Source organism: Leptonychotes weddellii, chromosome 7 (genome assembly GCF_054177405.1).
Source record: "Leptonychotes weddellii isolate Sample4059 chromosome 7, ASM5417740v2, whole genome shotgun sequence".
Classification (NCBI taxonomy): Eukaryota; Metazoa; Chordata; class Mammalia; order Carnivora; family Phocidae; genus Leptonychotes; species Leptonychotes weddellii.
In genome coordinates this window covers 64,123,298-64,141,882 of record NC_138375.1, presented here as the reverse complement: position 1 = coordinate 64,141,882, position 18,585 = coordinate 64,123,298, and the positions used below count along the sequence as shown (strand labels likewise).

At 33.2% G+C, this 18,585-nt stretch overlaps 1 protein-coding gene and 1 long non-coding RNA gene across 5 annotated transcripts in view; both read right to left on the bottom strand.

The window, feature by feature from the left end:
* Window positions 1-18,585, bottom strand: part of FBXL17 (F-box and leucine rich repeat protein 17) — a 459,233-nt gene that overhangs the window by 382,444 nt on the left and 58,204 nt on the right. The gene's annotated exons all lie outside the window — the stretch shown is intronic.
* LOC145722631 (uncharacterized) lies at window positions 3,514-18,574 on the bottom strand. The gene is made up of 2 exons (XR_014147026.1): window positions 6,502-18,574; window positions 3,514-6,290 (listed from the first exon to the last, which is right to left on the bottom strand). It is a non-coding gene; the product is annotated as an uncharacterized LOC145722631 (long non-coding RNA).

Genomic DNA, 18,585 nt, shown 5'->3' with positions numbered 1-18,585 from the left:
AGATCTCTAAAAATCAAGAATGATAAATGAATTTTTTTTTTTGAAACTGATCAATTAACAAGGTTGCAAAAATGCAGCTCATTAGAAAGTGAAAATTATCCAAACTTAGAAAACAGCGTATGTTAGGTCAGATTATTATTGAAGCAAAAAAGATAAACACATTGCAAAAAATTCTAATGTCTCTTCCTTAGAATCTATCTAGAACTTATGAGATCTAGACAAGAAGAAAATTTTCTTGAGCAACCTATTTTCAGTTTTATTCGTTTTGAATTTGTTGTTAAAAACAGAAATGCCTTAGTAAGATCATGAAGATTCTCTCACTTATAATTTAATATTTTGTGCTTCTGAATGGTGAGGTGAAAATACTTATGTATAATTTTGGTAGTGTTGCAATCAATAAACTGTGTTAGATATACTGTATTTCAAAATATTTTCTTATATCAAAAAACTGAAATAACACACTAAAAAGCACCCCAAACTTGCATAATTTTAATCAAATCTGGTAATAATTTTCCTTCAGTATTTTTCTTCCAATTACAACCTAAGAGACTTTTTATTTTCTTCCAAAAACATGAACGTTGTCAAAAAAAATATCCTTTAAGCAACCAAGCATCAAGCAAATGCTTATTTAATTCAGCATCATAGTCTCATAAAAACTCAAAGAATCTTCAAATACAATTGAAATTATGCTTGCTAATCTATATCATTTGAAATTCAAGTAGAATATAAATCTAATGTCTTCCAAGTATTTAAAAATATTTAGAATATTTAAAAACAAATTAACATGTTCTAAATCTACAGAATACTTTAGAATTGATAAATAGGAAACATTTGTCTTTGATATATAGAGTAAATCCAATAAGTAAATAGCCTTCATTTTTAAATGTCCCAAAATGAGCACAAAATATAACTGAAGTCTGATGATAATGCTGCCCTGCAAACACACACACTTTATTGATGAGGCTATCTCATGACATCTATTTAACAAGGGTCATCAGTAATGAAACCTCTTTGAATCATGTTCCACACATATCTATCCCAAATGGGATGTATTATGATTCATGAAAAATGACATAATATCAAGCCAATGAAACTACCCATAAGAAAGATTAAGACTTTCATCCTGCTTACCTGACCCACTAAAAACTTTAAAGGAGATAAAAAGGTGATCCACTATTATTAAAATACTTACAAGACAAATACATTTTTAAAAGATTACCAACAACCAAAGAATTGTATTGGAAATATAACCCATGTTTATATGGCAATATCAATTTTAAGTTCTAATTTCTCACGAAATAACTCCTTATAACAAATTACTTCTGTCATAGATTACAAATTAAACCTAAAAGACACTTAATAGATGATGAGTAAAATCCTACCTTTCACAACACAAGCACTAGTCATCATTGTGTAGATGGCATTTGTATGGTAGGCATTCAAAAATTGATACATAAATAATAGCTGTCTTTAAATATGAACTGCTTTTAACATTAAAATACCAAAACAAAAAAGTGAGAAACATCTTCAAACTCAGAATACTGATTTCTTGTGTTTGATGATGTCTACTCATTATTAAACAAACTAGATTCCATATAGTTTAGCCTTACCAATCAGGTATTCATTTTTAAACAGCACTATCATGTTCTAAATACAAATAAACAAATGATGAATTAAATAACAGCACATCAGAAGAGACCATAAAATAAATAATACATATTGGAAATTATACTATTGACATTTTAGAGATCAGTAATCACTAAATTACACCAAATTATCAAACTGTTAGCAATCTTGTAACTTACTGTAAACCCAATTACACAAAATACCAATTTTAACATTGAGCCAATATAATTTGCTCCAATTTAGGTTTTTAAAAATTACTTGTGTATTTATCCATCACATTTAAAATTCTTTATGATAATAATTACAAATCATACAAAATGATTTCAGTTTCTAGTTCTGAGTTATGTTTCTATCAAATCCTATCAGGTATTAAGTGGAATGGGTGTCTTGCTAAATGTTAATTTTCTGTATTGTATTTTCCATTAAAAAGTTTTTAAAAACATGTAAAGTTGACATATTAGTTCTCCAAAAATTAATCCTCTGTGTATTCATTTATTTGTTACAGTCATACTACCAAAACTTTGGTCAAAACTTTTTTAAAAATCAGATACAAAGAGCACTTTCAATGATAACAATGATTTTTCTACAATTTGCTGAAGAAAATACTCAAGTATTTTTGGTATAAAAATTAAGATGTATTATACTGAAGATTAACCACCTTAATTAAGTACATAAGAAAACATTTCCATACATCTTAATATGCCCAAATTCATAAAAAAATTATACCAGTATGCACATAACACTTAGTCATATTAAAAATATTATCTTAGGGGCGCCTGGGTGGCTCAGTTGGTTAAGCGACTGCCTACGCTTAAGGTAGGTCATGATCCTGGAGTCCCGGGATCGGGTCCCGCATCGGACTCCCTGCTCAGCGGGAAGCCTGCTTCTCCCTCTGGCCCTCCCCCCTCTCATGTACTCTCTCTCTCTCATTCTCGGTCTCTCAAATAAATAAATAAATAAATCTTTAAAAAAATGTATTATCTTAAAAGCAATATGATTAAATTTCTATCCCAAGACCTATCCCTGCGATCAAATGGAACAGTATAATATAATGTCAAAGTATGTGTACCTTACAAATCCAGTGATTTAAATGCAAAAGCATTTTATGTATGCATCCTATCTATCCAGTCTATGTATCAGCAAATAACCACATAAAACTTAACTGTTTTTATTGGAACTGTATTTGTCAAAATAAAATCCTTAATATATCATTAAATAATAAAATTAAATACATGGTTCTAGCCTAAAATGACTTTTATGAAACAGTTCACAAAACATTTCAATGCCTGTACATACAATAAACTAACATACTAAGAGACAGCCATAAAGAGTGTGAACGTTTTTCCTTTCTAACAGATGGACGCTAGGTTCTCTAAGATAGAAGACCCACACACACAACAAAAAGATGTATTGTATTCTTAATCATTTTCAACTAATTTATTTTAAAATAATAGTAATGAGTTATATACCCACAAATCACACTCAAAAAGAGAACTATACCACATCCAGTAACTTAATGTTTTAGCAGGTTTTCACCCTTCCTATGTCTTTAATGAAACAGTAAGTTGCACAAATATCAAGCAAAAGTATTTATTAATCTCCTATTATACACCTTACATGGTGCTATGTGTTAATATTTTTGCAATCATTTTTATTTCTATTTTTATTTTTAAATAAATCCCAAATAATCCAATATTGCTTAAAACAAAAAAAAAGTATATAGAAAAAAGTGTTCCTCAATAACCAACATGCAAAGAGGCCCTGAAATTTCTGAGGCAAGAAGTGAAACTGGTTTTAAATAAGACTGATAGCATTTAGTATCTTTTACTATTTGTATATGATATTTTCAAATAGGTTTTATTTTAGGTCCTCCTCATCAAAACTGTATTTAATTCAGCTCTTCTGGGTATTGTATGCAATCATAAACAGAAAACAGTAGCCCAATATTACAGGCTTGTGAGACTTAGAATCGGAGTACATGTCAACAGCACACAAGGTAAAGATATAATACAACTCCTCTCAGAGTGAAATGTTTAACATTCCCATCCACAGCATTAAAATCATAAGTCAAACAAGTAATGGTTATGAAAACAACTGCCTAACATCCATTATATTTATGATAGGACAACTGCAATTAATTATTAAAAGGTTTTTAACATTACTGTTTTGAAAATCACAAAAGAAATTAAATATTCATTTAAAAAATAAGTTATAGCACACCCCCAAAACAAGGCCAAACCCAACCATGACTGACTATGCTTGATTTGACACAGGTGGAACGTTCTGCTTTGTCTACTCCCCCTAAAAGACACAAGGTGGCAACAAACAGTGCTGCCTTCCAATGGTTTTATTCTACACATACAGACAACAAAGCAAGTATTTTAAATAAGCCATTCTACTTAAATTTTTCTTCTACATAATAGTGTTAAATTACACAACCAATCCTATTCTTGAAACTGATCATTCTAAGTGCAGAATGGGCAGAGATAGTAACAGAGAGGAAAAAACATCATTCCCACTAAGACATTTTTAAATACATTAATATGTACTTTCTATGAAATTTTCCTAGATAGGAAAATTATCAATGTTGCATTACTCCTATAGTAAAACAAAATTAAGCATCATATTTCTTGGATTAAAGCATTCCCAATTTGATTAGAACAAACAACCGCCATTATGGGAGGTTGTATCTAATGAATTTTAACTGTGTACTGCAATGCAAAAAGTATTAACAATGAGACAACTTGAATTACTTAATTTTTTTCAACAGAATTTACTTATAAGACATTTGAAATAACATTTCAGTGTTTTCATAGCAGCATTAAATTAGTATTTCTTATATGCAAAATAATTTTGAAAATACTTATAAACACCCCTAAGAATATATTTTAAATAGACAAAAATCAATAATCGAAAATTATTTTAGTTGGATAAAATTATCTCTCAGAAGAACAATATAATTTAAAGTTTTTGATAACTTTCACTTTTTAAATTAGTTATTTGTAAATGTGTAACTATTACCACACAAAGTAGAATAATTACCTCTAGAGTCTAGGCTAGACACCACCAAAAAGTGAACAGCAATATTTTTCCTCAAATAAGTATGTCTGAAATGTGTGCAGCAAAAAATAAGTTTATCAAACATGACCTAAAATTGTTTCCTAAGATCCAAAAGTGATCTATTGGCCTTGAATATTATTTATACATCATAAAAAACACTCAATTTTGATATATTCTTTTTAAAAAAAATCCATTCTCTTAGCTGAAAAAGCATTTTCTAAGATGATAATGAGATCTTTCTTCATTTAGCACTGTATACTTATCTCTTACTACTTTCAACTTATTTCATCATTTTTAATCCTCAGTGTTCTCCTATTCCTTTGCCTTGAACATTATTCCTTTCCTTACCTTCTCTTTTACGCCCTTCTTTATTTTTGTCTTTTCATATTTCATTCTTTCTTTAAGCCAGCAGCATATGAAGTCAAAGTGACCTATGTCACACTAGGTCTGTGATAGCTATAAGAAACAGATTCTTACTGTTTTTAAGGGAAGAAAAACAAGCCAGTTATCACTGGGGAGAGGATGAGGGGTTTAACCCACCAGACAAGCCTGTCCAATAAAACTCAGACTCGAATCAAGTGATTATAACTTCTCGTGCACACACATAGAGCTCTTGGAAAGCATCCAAAATTTTTTTTGGTGTCCTCTCTCTTGTCTAGAAAAGAGAACTAAAAACATAATTGGGCTATAACAATTCAATCTCTTTTCACAAGTTTATTGAACACAAAAATGTTTCAAATAAAATCTTTATAAGCTAGGACTCTAAATGTCTTGACAATTTTTAATTTTATTTAATCACTTTTATTTAAACATCTGAGGGAAGGCTAAACTGTTTTCTGCTTCCCACACATTTTTGCTCCAACTAATAAGAGTATCAATTACTAAATATGTAATTGCTTGATTATTCAAAAATGAAAACCCCAGATTTGCAACTAAAAAAAAACAAGTAACTAAAGTAATTCCCAAAGCCTTTAAAAACTTTATTTTTGACATACCATATTTGAGTTGGCTACTTTCAGTGTTTTTAAAAACAGATTAACTCTTAACAATTTACAGAGAATGCTGATTTTAATTTCAGAACAATCATACAAATTTATTTAAAGGAAAAGCACAGTTTAATGCCTATCTGCAAACAAAGCTTTATGACAAATATCTAAAATTAAATAAATGATGACCAACTAGTTTACCTAGCACGGATGTCCTAAGGGTATGTATTCAATAACGTATCTAATGAGAATAATTTTGATGTTGCCTACAATTGTTGCTTATAAAAATATTATATTATTACTACTACTTACCTATCATATGGCATATATGCATTTGTTGTGTTATATGTTTAATTCTATAGCAATACGCACAGTTAAAATCTTTAATTATTGAATTGGTATGGCACTGAATTATAAGAAATTGCTATCAAAGTGACTCCAACCAGAGATATATTCACAAGTTTTAAAATATTCATTCTGTGTCTTCTTTGAGGACAGAAGAGTGGAGAAAGGGGCTTCTTCCCAAATGCTGACCAAATTAAGTGTGTCTTTTATTGGTGCAGATTTGAAAGAATGGGTACACATCCTTTCCACACTTATTTCACATAAAAAAATGGCCTCTGAGGGCGCCTGGGTGGCTCAGTTGGTTAAGCGACTGCCTTTGGCTCAGGTCATGATCCTGGAGTCCCAGGATAGAGTCCCGCATCAGGCTCCCTGCTCGGCAGGGAGTCTGCTTCTCCCTCTGACCCTCCTCCCTCTCATGCTCTCTGTATCTCATTCTCTCTGTCTCAAATAAATAAATAAAATCTTTAAAAAAAAAAAAAATGGCCTCTGATTCACCGAAACGCAGACTGATGTTGAACGCTATTATATAAAAGTGCAACTGCATTCTATTGTACTAAAAATGTTCCAATGTCTCTGCCACACAAGTTGTACAATTCATGTTGCTAATGTTCTTATTACCTGAGGCTATTCCAGTCCATTCATAAAGTCCTGCTTCTGCCTTTCTAACTATATAACAAACTTCAGAGGCCAGAAAAGGAAAAGGTGATAAATTTAAAAAAAAAAAGCAAACAAAAAAACTTATATGTGGCAAAAGTGGGCTACAGCCAAATGACAAACTGGGAAAAAATATTTAGAACTCCAATCACATTCAAGAAACTAGAATCTTGAATAAATAAAAAGTGCTCAGGAACACATAAGAGAAAGATCAGCAACTTGGTAGCAAAATGAGCCATCGATGAATAATCACAGAAAAGGAAATCCCAATGGTTTTTAAATGTATGAAAAGATGCCCAATCACACTTATATAAAGGAGGAAATAAAAATTAAAACTAAATCAGATACCATTTCTTGCTAATCAAAATGGCAAAAATCTAATACACTGACAACACACTACAGGCAACGCTGTGGGAAACAAGCACTCTAAATCCATTTCCACTACTTATAGGAACACAAAACAACACAACCCCTAAGGAGGAAAATCTGACAATATCTACCAAAATCACAGGTGTCTGTACCCCCTGACCTAACAATCCCACTCTCAGAATCTCTCGACAAATACACTTACATTTTGTACAAAATAATATATGTGTAAATGACCTGACAATTCTTGTAATAGCAAGAGTGGATATAACCTAAGTATCCAACAATCACGTGCTGAATTATGCCACCTCCAAATAATAAACTACTATATCAGTTATAGAAGAGTAAAAAATGAGATATTATGCATCTGTTTTGAGAGATATGTGAAGTAAAGAAAATAAAAGTACAATACACATAGTAATTTAACTTGTGTAACTAGCATGCTATCCTATGTGTAAAATACTTTGTGTAAATACCTTTCAAACCAGTAACCTTTCCAAAAAGTGCTGACTTTGCTAGATGTGAGTAGGAAAAACCACTACTTCAGCTGTCTTAAATCATTTGTAATACTGCCATCAATTATTTAATAGATGTTTCCAAAGAGAGTAATGAAATAGCAAGGGCCATATCAACACCTATACAGTCATTAAAAATATTACTTGGAAACTTACTGTATGCAAGCCTCCTGCAAAAATAAAAAAGACAAACCCCCAAAACTTTACTTAATGCCAATATAGCATGATTCGTTTATAGCTAGAAAAAAGTATACTCTACAATGAATGTGACTAGTACTTTTCAATAAAAGCTGATAGAAAGGGCCCACAGCTAACATCACATTCAATGTTGAAAGAGTAAAAGCTTTTCTTCTAAGATAAGGAACAAAGCAAGGATGCCATTTTCTGCCACTTCTATTCAATATAGTGGAAGTCACAACCAGAGCAATTGGGGTGGGGGGAGCATCCAAATAGGAAAGGTAGAAGTAAAATTATCCCTGTTCATAGATTATATGATCTTATATATAAAATACCCTAAAGATTACACCAAAACTGTTCAAATAAAGGAATTCAGCAAAGTTAGAGAACACAAAACCAACATACAAAAATCAGTTGTATTTCTCTACACTAACAATGAACAAAATAAGAAAACAATCCACATACAATAGCATCTAAAAGAATAAGTTATTTAAAAATAAACTTAACCAAGGAGGTCAAAGACCTGTATACTGAAAACTACAAAATATTGTTTAAAAAAATTAAATATATAAATAAATGGAAAGATAGTCCATGTTCATGGATTGAAAGATTCAATACTGTTAAAATGTCACTACCACCCAAACTGAGCTAGAGATTTAAATAATCCCTATCAAAATCCCAATGGCACTTTCTGCAGAAATTTAAAAAAAAAATCTATCTTAAAATGCATAAGAAATCTCAAGGAACCCTGAATAGTCAAAACCATCTTGAAAAAGAACAAAGTTGAAGGTCTGACACTTCCTGATTTCAAAACTTATTATAAAGCTACAGTGATCAAAAGTGTGGTACTGGCATAAAGACATATAGACGAACAGAATACAGAGCCCAGAAATAAATCCTCATATGTATAAGTTAAATGATTTTCAAAACAAGGGTGGTAAGACCATTCAATGGAGAAATCTATTTAACCAATGGTGCTGGGAAAACTGGATATTCATGCGAAAAAAATGAAGCTGGACCCTTACCTTACACCATATATAAAAATTAACTCAAAATGGATCAAAGACCTAAAACATAGAGATAAAACTATAAAAAAGAGTTTTACTCTTTGAAAAAAAAAACATAGGGGAAAAACTTCATGACAATGGATTTAGCAATAATTCTTGGATGTGACACCGAAAAGTACAGGCAATGAAAGTAAAAAGAGATAAACTGAACTATATCAAAATTTAAAAATGTCTGCACATTGAAATATGTGATCAACAAAGTGAAAAGTCAACCTACAGAATGGGAGAAAGTTTTTGTGAACCATATATATATCTAATAAGGGGTCAATATCCAGAATATACAAAGGAACTCATAGAACTCAACAACAGCAACAAAATAACCCAATTTAAAAGTGGACAAAGGACTTGAATAGACATTTCTCCAAAGATATACAAGTAGCCAACAAGCACATGAAAAGAAGCTTAACATCACTAATCATGAGGGAAATACAAATCAAAATCACAATAAGATGACATTTCACACCCATTAGGATGGCTACTATCAAAAATAACAATGTTGGCAAGAATGCAGGTAAACTGGTACTCTTCTGCACTGTTGGTGGAAATGAAAATGGTGCAGCCACTGTGGAAAAGAGTATGGCAGTTCCTCAAAAAATTAAAAATAGAATTTACCATATGATCCAGCAATACCACTTCTGGTTATATACCCAAAAGAATTGAGAGTAGGGCTCTTGAAAAGATATCTGTACATCCATATTCATAGAAGCACTACTCACGATGACTAAAGCATGGAAGCAACCCAAGTGTCCATTGATTATTGAATGGATAAACATAATGAGGTATATAAACCATTATTAGCCTTATAAAGGAGAGAAATTCTTACACATGCTACAACATGGATGAACTCTGAGGACATTATGGTAAGTGAAAGAAGGCACATATTGTATGATTCCACTTATATGAGGTACCTAGAGGAATCAAGTTCATAGAGACAGAAAGTAGAATGGTGACTGCCTGGGGCTTGGGAGAGAAGGAATAAACCTTATTGTTTAATTGGTATAAAGTCTCGATTTTGCAAGATGAAAAGAATTCTAGAGATTGGTTGCATAACAACGTGAACTAATTTAACACTAGTGATCTGCATACTTAAAAATGGTTAAGATGGCAAATTTTATATGTATTTTACCATATTTTACCACAACTAAAAATGAAATAATTTTTTAAAGAGGTGAAAAACTGATATAAAGGTTCTACCTTCCCATTCAGTGCCACCATCAAATTCAGTCACAGAACAAAAGGAGTGATCAACCAAAAAGTAACACCTTGTAATCAAACCCTACAAAAGAAGCAGAATGCATCAACTGTTACCTCAAGAAAGAAAGAATACAGACAGGCAAAAATATAATACTGAGCAATACTCAGCAAGATGATAGGCAAAAACCAGATCTTAAAAGGAAGTGAAAAGACCTAAGAATACCTGGGATTTATTTTGATAGGAGGGAAAGGGACAGTATTCCAGGAAAGAGAAGAATAAACAAAGGTTTTGAAAAACTATGAAAAATAAGAACAAAGGAAAAGAGAATTACTAAGATAGCAACTTCTACAACTTTCCATCTATAATAGAGCTTTAATTGGTTCTTTAGCAAGAAAGTATTAGCACTGAGAAACAGAGTAAAATATCTTATTGATTTGTTTGGAATTTATTTATAGGTAAACCCAAGGGGGAAAGGGTGACATCTGACAAGCATAATGAGATACCACAATTCACACAAAAACAAAGGGGCTAGGACTAAAGAGTTAGCAGTTGGACTAGAAAAGCAAGATATCAGTTAAAGGAAACAAGACAGTCTAACCATGAGTGAAATACAGAAGACAGAAGAGAGTAAGACATAATGGCTAAAATTTTTTAATTTATGAGACCAAAAAAATTCACTCATTCAAAAATTACTTTAGAGCAACTATCATGTGCCTGGCAATCTTCTAGGCAGAGGATACATCAGTGAATAAGGCAGAGAAGCTCCCTACTCCTACTGAGTTCACACCCTAGTGGAGCAGCACAGTACACAATAATAGAGAAAAAAACAGCTGACACTAGGCAAAGAGTTTACACAAGACACCAAGCACTTACCATTGAGGGGAAAATGATAAATTTGACTTCATCAAAATTAAAATCTGCTCTTCAAAAGAAAATGAAAGGAAATGAAAAGACAGACAAAAAGTAATCACAGTGCATATATTTGATACAGTAACTTGCATCCAAAACATATAAAGAACTCTTATAACTCGATAAAACCAAATTTGTAAACAAAAAAAAAGATGGGCAAAATATTTGTACAGCTACTTCACAAAAGAAGAGACAGGAATGGCTAAAATGTACGTAAAAAGGTGTTCAACATCATCAGACATCACGGAAAAGCAAATGAAAATTACAGTAAGGTACCACCACACACCCATCAGAATACCTAAAATCAAAAAGTCTGACATTACCACCTGTTGGTGAGGAGCTATCAAACATTGTTGGAAGGAGCATAAAACAGCAGAACACCACTTCGTTGAACTCTGGTAGTTTCTCACAAGGTAAAATTTAAACAAACCCTTACTATATAACCCAGTTATACCAATCCTAGGCATTTACTAAAGACAAATGAAAGCCTTTGTCCATTCAAAGACTTGTTCATGAATGTTCATAACAGCTTTATGTACAACAGTTAAAAAATTGGAAACAACCAAAATATCCATTAACAGGTGAGAGGATAAATTGTTGTAGGTTTACATTTTGTACCAAACATCAAATTGAGTATAACATTCTCAGCAATAAAAAGGAATTAATGATCACACACACACAAAATGTACTTAGGAATTGTTGTCAATAATCTCTGAACTATAAGTGGATCCAAACTGAGACTGAAGACAGCAAAGCAGAAAGTAAGAGTCAAAAGAACCAGTTCCATAAACAAACTGTAAAAGACACTGAATCAAATCAACCCAAAAGCCTGAACTACTTCTACACAGTTCAGTCATGAGTCAATAAACTTATTTGAGCAAGTTGAGCGAGGTTTTCTGTTACTTGCAATCAAATGAATTATAGATGGTATGATGTACCTCATAACTTAATGAATTCAGTATTTCCCATTAAATAGTAAGAGAATTTAACTTCTAAGAATGAGGATTCATGACAAAGAAAATCATAGGAACCCAAGAAAAAAAAATCAGCTAGAATAACAATTGTATATGTTACTAGGAATACAAAATACAAAACCAGTAAAAAGGACAGGTAGAGTTTTAAAAAATAAACACTAATGGTTAAAGATGATTCTTGCAGAATTCACCCCAAGATGAAAGGCTCACTGAACTCTTCTCAAATACATAAAGCAGTTACCTCTCCTCCTTGCCAAGCTGTTCAGTAACAGAAGTATTCACTACCAGCAAAGCTCTAGCAATGATTTCCTGCCCAATTTCTTTGGTCATGAAGAGAGAGAAGGGATATGGCAGTTGGGAAGTTAACATGAAAAAAACTATTATTTCATGATGCCAAGATGCTTTGTTGGGCAATTTACATATACTATATCTCAGTCCATTTAATTTTCTCAATGACCAAAACAGATGGTATCATCTCCAATTATAAACAAGGGAATCCAATCTCCCAAAATATTTAAGTGCTTAATAAGGAATCCACAACGTGTAAACTGGTAATGCTAGAATTGGAGTCCATATCTGTCTGGCGCAAAAGCTGCCTTTCTGCAAAACTCTTAGTAAGAGTAAACCTCAAGAGGTCTGTCACAATGTGTCCCTTTGGCCTGGCCCAAAGGAAAGCATCAGTTACTTTTCGCAAGAAAAATACATTCCTTAATGACATGACTGAGTATAGAGTATCAATTATTTTTAAAGCACCTTGTTTATTCTTATCTCTGCCTCCAGGTGTTAAACTATTTGATGGTCTCAGAAAATTCCAGCAGATGAAAGAGTCACTATTTAAAAGAAACCACAAAAACATTATGAATGGAAATTAAAAGCCATATGTAGAGAAGACATGCTTCTTCTTGGTTTAATCAAAATTAACAACAACACATCATAAAAAGGGCATATAGTGGGGCACCTGGATGGCTCAGTTGGTTAAGCATCTGAATCTTGATTTCAGCTCAGGTCATGATCTAAGGGTCGTGAGACTGACCCCCAAGTCGGGCTCCATACCCGGCGGAGAGTCTGCTTGAGTTTCTCTCTCCTTCTCCCTCTATCCCCTGCTCTCTCTCAAAAGCATGTGCTCTCTCTTTCAAATAAATAAAAAACTTAAAAAGGAGGGGGCCCATAGGAAAATAGAAAACCTGAAATTTCCGGCTTTATCATTTGTTATGGGGGAAAAAAAGACCCTAAGTATCCAGCAATAATGAAGTATTGTAGAACAGAATATGTAGTATAAATTTTTTAAATAATGATATATGCATACATATTGGTATATTCATTAAAAGTTAAGTTGTTTGGAAATAATTACCAGAACGATTAGCAAAGACTTTCACTTTTCATTTTCTACTTTTCTATATTATTAGAATTTCACAACCATGCACATGTATTGTTTTATGACAGGGTTATTTAGGCCTCTTTTCTTATATTTCTCAATATTATTTTATTTAAATTCAATTAATTAACATCCAGTGTTTTATTTGTTTCAGAGGTAGAGTTCAGTGATTCATCAGTTGCATACAATACCCAGGGCTCATTACATCATGTGCCCTCCTTAATGCCCATTACCCAGTTACCCCAATCCCCCCACATCCCCTCCAGCCACCCTCAGATTGTTTCCTATAATTAAGAGTCCCTTATGGCTTGTTTCCATCTCTGATTTTGTCTTATTTTTCCCTCCCTTCCCCTATGATCCTGTTCTGTTTCTTAAATTCCACATATGAGTGAAATAATGATAATTGTCTTTCTCCTACTGACTTATTTTGCTTAGTCTAATATGCTCTAGGTCCATCCATGTCGTTGCAAATGTAAGATTTCTTTTTTTGATGGCTGAGTAATATTCCATTGTGTGTGTGTGTGTGTGTGTGTGTGTGTGTGTGTGTGTCACATCTTCTTTATCCATTCATCTGTTGATGGACATCTGGGGTCTTTCTATATTTTGGCTATTTGTGGACATTGCTGCTATAAACATTGGGGTGCAGGTGGCCCTTCGGATCACTACATTTGTAACCTTTGGGTAAATACCTAGTAGTGCAATTGCTGGGTTACAGGGTTATTTCTCAGTATTTTGTAGAATCCTCCCAAATGTTTTGTTTTGTTTTGTTTTGTTTTGTTTAAGTAGGCTACATGTCCAACATGGAGCCAATGCGAGGCTTGAACTCACAACCCTGAGATCAAGACTAAGCTGAGATCAAAACTCCAATGCTTAACTGACTGCATCACCCAGGAGCCCCCCAAATATTTTTTTAAATTATGGTCAGCTTTTAATATTTAACAATAACTTGACAGATAAATGACTACAGGAAAAATCTTATTGATCATTAACATGAGGCTACTACTTGTACATAAGCTACCTAAGGTAATATTTTTATACATGCTACAAACAAGAAAACCACCTCAAAAACACTGGCTCAAGGTTACTCAACTAAGGGATACAGATAATATTTAAACCTATATCTTCCTAATTCAAGCTCCAAAGCTTTTCCCATTATACCACAATTGCCTATTCAAAGAAGGTAAGTGTTAACATGAAAAGTGTGCTTAGGTAAGTAATTCTGTTATTCAGGTATATCCCTCCTCTTCCAAAAAGGAACTGAGGCAGTTCATGGAAACTTTAACCCTACAAGAAAAAAAGGTAGAAATAAAAACTGAGGCAATGGAAAATAAGGGTTAAAAATAAAAGTTAGTCTATAAAAAAAGGACAAAAGTCCTGAATGTTTTGCCCTAGATGAATTACTAATTACTAATTTGTTTCTTGATTTCTAAGATGCCAAAGTAGAGATGGAAAGTAAACCAAAATGTCTTTTATAAAATTCACAGTAATAAAATAATAAAGGGGGCGCCTGGGTGGCTCAGTTGGTTAAGCGACTGCCTTCGGCTCAGGTCATGATCCTGGAGTCCCGGGATCGAGTCCCGCATCGGGCTCCCTGCTCAGCAGGGGGTCTGCTTCTCCCTCTGCCCTCTTCCCTCTCGTGCTCTCTGTCTCTCATTCTCTCTCTCTCAAATAAATAAATAAAATCTTTAAAAAAATAAAAAATAAAATAATAAAGGAAAACAACTGCTCAGAAGCCTAGTTTTCACTAGTACTATGACCAAGGGGAATATTTAACTGAAAGTTCTCATAGGGGAGGGTTCTATGTGATATAGTTAACAATGTCCTTATAAATATCCTAATAATTAAAACATTAACTCAATGGAATAATGCCAAAACTCAATTCATTATATTTAATTCTTTAAGTATTGCAACCTTATATTATCCAAGTACTACTGTGGCTCAATGAAACAAGTTTTTCTTTAAAAACAAAATATCAGGGCGCCTGGGTGGCTCAGTCGTTAAGCGTCTGCCTTCAGCTTAGGTCATGCTGGGATCGAGCCCCATGTCGGGCTCCCTGCTCGGCGGGAAGCCTGCTTTTCCCTCTCCCACTCCCCCTGTTTGTGTTCCCTCTCTCGCTGTGTCTCTATTTGTCAAATAAATAAATAAAATCTTAAAAAAAAAAAAAAAAGGCAAAATATCCTGGGCACCTGGGTGGCTCAGTCCTTTAAGCATCTATCTTCAGCTCAGGTCATGATCCCAGGGTCCTGGGATAGAGTCCCATAGTGGGAATCCCTGCTCAGCAGGGAGTCTGTTTCTCCCTCTACCCTTCCCCCTTGCTCATGATCTCTCTCACATTCTCTCTCGCTTACATAAATAAACAAAATCTTTTTAAAGCAAAATATCTTTTTAAACAACTAACAAAACTTCAATTTAAAAAAAATTTAAAGGGGCGCCTGGGTGGCTCAGTCAGTTAAGCATCTGCCTTCAGCTCAGGTCATGATCCCAGGATTCTGGGATAGAGTCCCACAGCGGGATCCCTGCTCAGCGGGGAGTCTGCTTCTCCCTCTGCCCCTCCCCCCATGCTCTCTCTCTTGCTCTCTCTGTCTGAAAGAAATAAATCTTTAAAAATGAATAAAATAAAAAATAAATTTTTAAATTAAAAAAACTAACAGAGGGGCACCTGGGTAGCTCAGTCAATCATCTGCCTTCGGCTCAGGTTGTGATCCCGGGGTTCTGGGATCGAGCCCTACATCAGGCTCCCTGCTCAGCGAGGAATCTGCTTCTCACTCTCCCCCTGCCTGCAGCTCCCCCTGCTTGTGCTCTCTCTCTGTCGAATAAAGAAATAAAATCTTAAAAAAAAAACTAGCAGAACAAGCCATTGTAATGAATACATGTTTTATACTATATAATAAAAGCTCCTTTAATTTTAACCTTCAAAATATTTCATCTTAATTAGGTAAGATAAAAAACAAGGGTTATGATTATTAGCAAATAAAATATTATCTAGATGCCATAATTTTCAAATTCTTAGTCTTACAATGTAATATTCAACATATGAAAGGTTAAGAGTACAGGCCCTGGAGCAATGGCTTTGACAAGGGGTATTACTTTCCTCTGCAGCAGGTTCTTTCAAGGTAAATACAAGATACAAAGACACTTCTCATATTACTTAAAAGTTACTATAAAATGGGCTGGCATGACCCCCCAAAAATGGGTCTAGAAGCACAGTGCTGTGTATTATAATTAGTACTCAAGAAATGCTTAAAAATAAATGAGTGAATAGTATGATATTGGGCTTTAAAAAATTATTTTTTTAAAGTTTTTTTAATTTATTTGAGAGAGTGAGTGAGTGAAAGGGAGAGAGCACAAGCAGGGGGAGGAGCAGAGGGAGAGGGAGAGGCAGACTCCTCACTGAGCAGGGAACGCGATGCAGGGCTCGATCCCAGGACCCCGAGATCATGACCCAAACTGAAGGCAGACACTTAACTGACTGAGCCACCCAGGTGCCCCAAGGGTTTATAAAAAAATTTAATTGATCCATGTAGCTACTAACCATAAAGAAACCAAAGAGAACATATTTTACAGAATTATACCAACTGAAACTACAGCATCATTTATTTCCAAGCTTTCATATCATTTTCTAGGGCATAAAATGTCACTCCACCTTCAATCTCTACCTGTAAGGTTAGCTTCTATTCTCCCAAATATCATAAATCAATGTATTTAATGACTGCTATAAACCATGTGATAACTTTTTTCCATTAAATCATCCAAGTGACTGGTCTACATTGAGAAAAAACAAGGAACAATACCATTATATGTTTAGAAAACTATGTGATACTTCTTTTAAAAAGCATGCAAGGGCACACTGTTTTGCTTCTTCAGGTGTACCTCACATTACAAAACACTGAATAAACCTCAATGGAAGGAACTATGTGTAGCTTCTCAAACTACAACCCTAAATGCTTTTTGCCAATGCATTTATCCTTTATAAGCAATCTCACCAAGATATATTTTGGAGAGAAAAAATGAATCAACACTCACTAAATGAACCTCTTGGACTCCTTTATAGAGCAAGAAAAGCATAGTTCATCAGTATAAAGAAGGGAAAAAAATGATCTCCCTTTTAAATTCCAATTACATTAATCTGAAGTCACTTCAGCAACCTTATCTTATAAATATATACTTATACAAATATATGTATGTATGCATACACACACACACACACACACACAAATATGCATGAGCTTTCCAGTTGGATTGAAAAATCTGCTAAAAATGAATACTGGTACAAAAATTAAACGTATATCCTACATTCTTGTAAATGGGATTGATCATAACTTGCTCAAGAGGGAAAAAAATCTGTTGTAATCAAAGTTGAAATGTGCTAATTTGCTCTCCAATGATATTAATGAGCTCACTCAATATATTTGCAAATCATTAACCATTCTGAATACTGAGTATTCTTAGGTATAATCAACCATATTTCCAAAGGATTACCAAAAACATGAAGGTAATATGAATATTTTTATTTTACAAGGACTACATATTAAAAAATAGAAACTTGAGAAAAATCCACCTGTAGTCAAGTAAATTTGCTGTTTGATTTGATTTCACCAAAACTTGTATATCAGACCAATACTTACTTACAAACCAACCTAATGAACTACACTGGGGGGAAAAAAGATGCTTTTCTGCAAATTAGTAGCTCTGGAATCACAGGAAGTCTTAAAAATCAATATAAATATTTAATACAATTTTTCTCGCCCCCAAAAGCTGTTTTTAAATCAATAGTATATCTAGCAATCAGAGAAATTTAGCTCAATCACTTTATCCCTATGAAAAACGGCAATGGTTGGATTTAGTATATTACTAATGACACTGATAAACTGATAAGTAAAACATAAAGTCATTTGGTAAGCTTAAAATTCACTTACTTCCATACCAAACTGGTAATTATTTAGCTATTCCTAACCAACTACCTCTATCACCTAGAAGAGGAACTTTTCAAACCTGTACATCAGGTCACAGAAATTGCTACAATTGCTATAAATCAAAACTAAGAAAAGACTTCTTTATAAGTATCATTTATAAATGAAAGATGCAAACTGTAAGGGACCAACATATAGATATTATACATTTAATCAAAATATCTAAAGTAACATGAAAATACACCAGAGACTATATCACAAACTGAATGTAAATAATATCAAGTTTAAGTTCAGAAAGGTATTTCCTTATATTAACTGACTAAATTAGACTACTCTTAAATAATACATTAAAATATTTGAGAAAGCACTGTTTTTACCAGTTCATCAATGACCTCTTCAGAAATTTACTTGATTAAAAACAAGTAA